Source organism: Struthio camelus, chromosome 19, assembly GCF_040807025.1.
Source record: "Struthio camelus isolate bStrCam1 chromosome 19, bStrCam1.hap1, whole genome shotgun sequence".
Taxonomy (NCBI): Eukaryota; Metazoa; Chordata; class Aves; order Struthioniformes; family Struthionidae; genus Struthio; species Struthio camelus.
Window position 1 is genome coordinate 8191857 of NC_090960.1, and position 7115 is coordinate 8198971.

The window sequence follows — 7115 nt, forward strand, 5'->3', positions numbered from 1 at the left end:
GATGCGGCCGGTCCTGGCACAGAAGTGCTCGGAGCACAGATGAAGGACACGCAGAGGCCTTCACAAGGCAGGTGTCCACACCAAGCCCGGGCTTGGGTTGCCACCCGTTGGCCCCATCTCCTGGCACGCAGCCGCCTCAAAGCACTGGCGTGGCACAGCGCTGCAGAAACAGCGGCCTGCAAAAACACGCTGTGCTGTTACAACAGGGATCACATGAAATGCTGTCACCTCAAAGCAGAACGCCGTGGTGCAATAAGATAATCTGCAATATCAAATAATAACCTCGCTGTTTTGTCAGTAGGTCGATTCCTACAGTGCCTTTTCGTGGGTACAGGCAACATCAGTCTTAATAACAGGTAGTTATCGGACAGCAGAGCACTGGATTGTTCCAGAAAAATATACGGTAGGTGGAGTCCTAAAACCCCACTAAACCCCACTAAAACCTCTCATCTGTATCTTAAAGGCATGATTGTTTTCTATGGATCTGTCCACTAAGCATTAGCGCAAAACTAACATATTACATAAGCCAACTATCAACATTTGGCAATTTCTCTGCATCAAATGTACATTTGACTTGGTAACCGAGGAGCATTCTGAACTCCTAACTACTTTCACAGACACAGATGCTTCCCTATCTCCACGACTTTCACTACAAAGCTAATAAATCAGGACCTCCCACTGAAAATGTTATTCTAATTAGGACTTGCATAAAGTGGGGAGAGGAGGAAGGGAAAGATCGTGATTCTGTCCGTCCTAGCCACCTCTCCCCATTCGCATCATTAACACCAAAACACTTCTCTGTAGAAGAGAGTCATTTCATGCCTGGAAAACTATTCATGCTGCTGCAGTCCTTGCACAACCTCAACTGAGGTATTTCTGAATATCTGAAATTAATCTGAATTATCACCAGCCCTAATATTAACACAACTCAGGAAAGAGTTTAATTGCTAACACAAACACAGTAGCACAAGACTTTCTTTTTTAATCTAGGGCCTATAAAAAACATCTTGTAAAAAAAAAAAAAAACAAAACCCAACCACCACTATTTAGATCCCCAGGGAATTCTCTGTCACATCAAATCTTTTTAAAGGTAGATTACAGGGGAGTTTTAAGCAACATGACACTGCTGTTTTAATTCTGTCATCCCTTGGGCTTGGGCATTAAGAAGTCAAATGATACCTACTTGCATGCAGGTAAGCACCTACTCTCTCGGGAACTTTCAAGAGTATTTTCTCATCTAAATGCTTTTTATTCAAATCCTCAGCATTTGACTGAAGTTTGAACACTGTTCTACCCCCGAGACATACAGAGCCTTTTTTTTTTTTTCCAAGACGAAGGAAAACTCGTTCCTTCTTACAAAGCTAGTTCTAAAATGCAGCTTTGCGACACTAAAGCCTCAGCATTTCCAAGGGACCCTATCTGATCTCTGAGCTACTGAGACAGTCCTGACTGCAGGATAATCTTTAGACAAACGCTACTTTGTCAATTATTTACCCATAACAAGATCAAGGGTTTTATGAAGATCACTACAGAAACTAGGCTTGTGATCCTTCCCAGGATGATGGCATTTGACCAGAACAACTCTTAGCAGCTGCTTGAAAACCTCAAACACCAAACAATTCCACCTGTTGTTGAAACTCATTCTGCAATGAATGCAAAAAGCATCTGTAAGTCTGAACAACACTCCAGGAATCATATCAGGCAAGTAAAGATACCATTGGTGTAAGAAAAGTCTCAGCTTGATGATCTCCCATGACCAAGGGTTTCTTCTTCACGCCATCAGTCTCTTTGCTATTTACAGCACAGTCACAAAGGGCACTCTTTCTTTATCCAAAGTGCACAGTACAAAAAAGAGGTTTGACTCAGTCTTGTCTCCTCTGGTAACTTCTTCCCTTAAGTCATTCCAGTTGAAGGCAGAAAGCAAGTCTCTTACAGCTGAATTCTGAGCTGCCAAAGACTATCATCTGAAGTGATGTGTAGTTTAAGTTCAGTGGAAGACTGGAACACTACAGACTCAGCAGCTTGTCCTACCAAACTGATGCTGTATTTTGCAAGAGTTGCAACAGTTTGCTTTGGTACCTCTATCTACATCTTCAGATAAAGTCCTTTACAGTAAGCTAAGGTTGTGGGAAAGATGAATGGATCACAATATCAAGAGTTTTCCCAAAGCTGCAGAGACAGTTGTTAGCAACATAAAAAGCACCACGGCCAAGTCTTGCTGCTGTTCTTCTCTGGGCTTCCAGCATTGCTAAGTCTGGCAGAGTACTCTAATAAATTGTTACTTCAGTGACAGAAGAAAGGTATCACTGGAAGGGGGAGTCAGTACCTCAGGGTCCTCAAGGAGCTCCTTTCATCCTTTTTTTGGTTTTTTCCAAGTTTGTTTAAACTATGAAGTTTTCTTAAGCAAATGATGCTTCAAGAGCATTTCAGGGCAACAAATCCGCTTGACGGCAATCTAGGGATTAGATTCTCCCCCTCAGCATCCAGTCTACCTCAAACAGCACAAAATCCATCACAAAGGGTGCCCTGTGCAAGGAGGAACAATAATCTATTTCGCACTTTACTTCTTTGGGCTCCTGCACAACCCTACTCCTTCCCCAGGGCTCCAGTCCCCCTTGTATCAGGGTTAATCCCTTGGCAAAACCCACAACTCTTCCCTTAGTCAGCATTCCCACTGCAGTTCTCGGCCAATTAATACACTTGTGCTGTGTTTCTACAGCGCTCCGCTAACCTGCCTTATTTCTAGGATCTCTCCTGACAGTGAGCCACTTCTTTTGTAGCATCACCAGTCATCTCTCCTACGCACATGACCTTCCTCATTCATTTGATCCCTTCTGCATAAACTGAGACTCTTCAAGGGTAGGGGAAAACTCTTCCTCTCAAAGGGTCTCAAACCATTTCATAAGCATCAGCTAGACCTCCCAGCATCTCCATGTTAGAGTGAAAGCATGAATCCCATGCTGCTAGTGAAGAAACCAGGACTCAGAAGTATCTTGATGCACACCAACCAAGATGCTGAAAACAGGGGTCAAAACCCACTCTTCCATCCTCTATTCATCCTCACATTTCTACATCCTAACCACTAGGGAGGAGTGCTGTACTACCAATTCATTCTGACACTAAGTACAAAAGCAAGATAAATCAGAGGATTAAGTTATTCACTCATCAGAACATACTCAGTTTGGCAACTAGTTAACAGCTGGATGAACAAATCTCAATGATGCATAAGCTGAAATGTATGAGATTACAATGGCAATACAATTTAAAATAATGAACGTTATTTAAATGCTTTTAAATTCTTTGGTTTCATTACTCCAGAACACCCTATCACACCAGCTGATACAAACATGCTGAGAAGAGGTGACAGTCTAAAACTCTAAAAAGAATTCATTGTTCATTTAATAGATGGACATCAAGGAAGCATCTAGTTTTTCATTTTTAGCTTTGAAAAAAATTGCTATTTCTTAGAAACTTAATTGTTTCCAAGTGGCTGAAGCACAGAAAGTATTATTTCTTTGAGCCAGTCACATTATACCTTTTCATTAATGTTGCAGTAATGGTCACAATAGAACCAGTGACATAATGACAGCATTTACATTACATTGTTTTCTTACAAAAACATTCCTTTCTGGTACATACCTTAACTTTGTTACTTCTGAGTCAGACAGTCTGGTTTGACCATAACCTTGCAGAGATGTTGTATCTGTTTCGATATTGTACTTATCTTGTAGCAGCAACTATTTTGTATTGCTTCATCGATTTTTCTTTTGTCAAGAACATCTCCATATGCCAGTACAAGAATCTCTCTCACGTTACCACTTGGAGTATTTCCTTACACTCTTAATAGATTAGCATATTCCATTTCAGAACATTCTGTCAAGCACAGTATAATGCTTTGTACTTCTAGAACCACCTGTGAATCGGCATCTCAGACCATTTAATATTGATCCTCACAAGAGCCCTTTTAAATGGGTACTATCACCATCTTGCAGAGAGGGAAACTAAGGCACCGATTTTCAGGTGTTAACTGAGGAGGGGTTCCACTGGCACCAGCTGTGCTCTCAATTTGTCATTGTCCTCCCTGTACATGAATGAAAATGTCGTACTCTAGGTATCTGTGCCTGAAAGTGTTGGTTACATCTTTTGAAATAACGGGGAAACACAAGCAAGTTTGAGCCCGTTTCACAACTAAAACTGCAAACGTTTGAGGAGCTAAAGCATACACTCAAGGCAAGGTCCCATCCACCACAAGAATTAGCTAGAGTACTGTATCCGATTAACATGACCTATTTCAGTTCCTTCATTTAAAAATTATGAGAGGAATAAAAGCTTTGGGCATAAATGACATGGCAATCACCTTAAAATACATTAGTTGAAATCTGTGGGTAATAAATCAATTTGCCCAGGCTCTGGAAGATCCCAGCTGTTTCATAAACATGAAGGACTTATCTGTCAACTAGCACAACAAGAACTCGTTGGCCAGTTCTCCTTTATCCTCTCACATGTGGACTCCTAGTCGTCCAATAGGCTACTAGTGTAAACACATGAACTGTTAGAAATTAGAATAGGTCAAACAACTAAATGACCTCCAAAATAGATTTGATACAAACTAATAGTTTATATCCCTATACTTCATATCACTTCTGAATCATCATCACTAGCAATAGTTTTCATAGCAAAGTCACATGAAAATTACTTAGGTCCCAGCAAACAGGAGTTAACAGGTAAATCCTCTAAGCAACATAGTACTGACAAGCTACAAAGATAATTCTGTGTCATAAGGAGACTATTTGCAAAGCCATGAAAGAAAATAATTCTAAAAATTGTTTTGAAAAGAAAAACAAGTTAGTATTTCTACACGGCTGTGTGAACAGATAAGTTATACATCAGAATGTGCCAGTCCAGTCCATCTAAACAGTTTGCTAGACTAATGGGAACTAAATGTTTGAGGTTCTTGAATTAAGTCAATTAAGTTCTTTGCAACGGTTTGTTGATTTTATCTAATCAAGAAAACACCTCTTGGAAAAGGCCACTTCTACCAGTTTTTGGTTGCAGTAGCCATCTTAGCCTAAACATCCTTCAGTACATCCTCAGAGGAACTATTTCAAGGATATCAGGACCAAGCTCAGCTGAAGAGCAAAAATATGTTAGAAAAGGAGAAATTCAGGAGAAACTGATCAATACTCCTTCATTTTTTCGGTTTAACAGCCCATTGCTAAATGCTAGAGGAAATTTCAGCTTATGATGAATTAAAGAATATTTTCAAAGCTGCTGCATCAAGTTATTGGTTCAGAAGCCTTATGTTTTCTCTTCCCCCTCCCCCCGACGGGTGACTTCCGGTAAGTTAGTCAAAATCCATGCTAGATGTTCTAATTTTGCTTGCAGAACATTATATTACAAGAATCCTGCACATAAAATTCATGACAGATGAAGCACCACTGTACTACTTCATAAAGTTAAGACAATGTTTTTGAAAGCATGCTGCTCAATACCTGTCATTTTACTTATATTGCTTCAGGAAAGAAAAAATAGGAGGCAAGATACAACAGGGAGTTTTGAGCTCCACAGTCTGAAGTTGGGCTGAAAAAAAAGCTGTATTTAAGAAGATTTCACCCTTTCTTCAGAAACTAAACAAGTCCAAACATCTTTTTTTTGGCCGAATAAAGACAATTTTCTCCTGGGAGAAGTTTGGCCTGATATGAAGTTGAAAGACTTAACAATAAATTGTTATCAGAAATCTAGCCAGGGCAAAAGCCAGGGAGGAACGTACTCTGTGCCTAACCTACGAAATTAGGAACGAACTGAGGTGTTCAAATATACACCTTTTTTTAAAAGAAAAATTTTCCAGGCCTTTGTGGTTCTGGATATGAAAACATGTGTTCGCAAGAAGTAATTCCAACCTTGCAATATAGCGCAGAAGTCTAGAAGATGTATACCAGAATAAGAAATAATCTGCTTAGCAGTGGAATTTCCTTAAATAAAAAAAAAAAAACCACAAACAGCATACAACATACTACATCCTTCAGCTGCACGGTTAGTCAAAAGTGACTTCAAAAACACATCTTCTAATATCTACATTAGATGCAATTAATATGACATCGTGTGTTCTCAAAGTTATGACATAAGTCAAACAGATCAATGTCCATCATCTAAATGCACGGACACATTGTTCCACAAAGCGAAAGCATTTCCAGGTCTAGCAGGCACAGGCCTAGCATACAAAAATCACCTCTTGAATTAACTATTGCAAAAACTACCACCAAAAAGTGAGCTCTGCTAACTGATTAATATCTAAAAGAGCATTAACTTACTGCAACTGCCACAAAACCTTAGAACATTCCTAGGAAATTAGAGAATGGTTTGGGACTGTTGAGTAGACAGCTGTACAATCTTTCATGAATGTCATGGATTTCACTGCAACCCCTAAGCTTCCCCCTGAGACAACTCAAAAACAACGGCCTTGTGGAAAAGGCTCATGAAAAACACCATTGTCATTGGCTCCTCCAGTACTTCAAGGGAGGCAGCCTCTTCCCCTTTCACGCCGGAATACCACAATGTTACAGTTAAAGCAGAGCTTGGAATCTTCAGCACCATAGTTGAATACACCCAAAAAGAGAACTCCATTTTTTATTTTTGCTTTACATTTTCAAGCATCTCTCATTTGATAGCATGGAAAATTGAATGCTTAGCAAAATGATTTGTTCTGTATAACTTAATGTTTACATCAAAAAGCATTCAAATACAGTTTTAAATAAGCTATTATAACAACAACATTGATGTTTCCATTAAAAACTGACAAAAAGACCTCAACCCAAAGCCGTAAGTAAATAGTCCAGTATTTTGCTGTTTGCCTAGTCAAACATTTTTGGCTTAACAGAACATACACACAAATCAAAAGAAGAGAAAACGGACTTCTATTTCTAGTTCAACTGTTGACTGACTGAGAGGTCTCAAGGAAGCCTTTCAATTTCTGACAATCTCCCCACTGTAAAAGGGGATCATGCTTATTTACTTACCACATAGAGAACTCTGAGAATTAAAGAGCATAAGGTGCTGCAGAGAAAGAACTACAAGTGCTGAGTACTATTACTCTACAGAAAAATAAAGAAAACTGA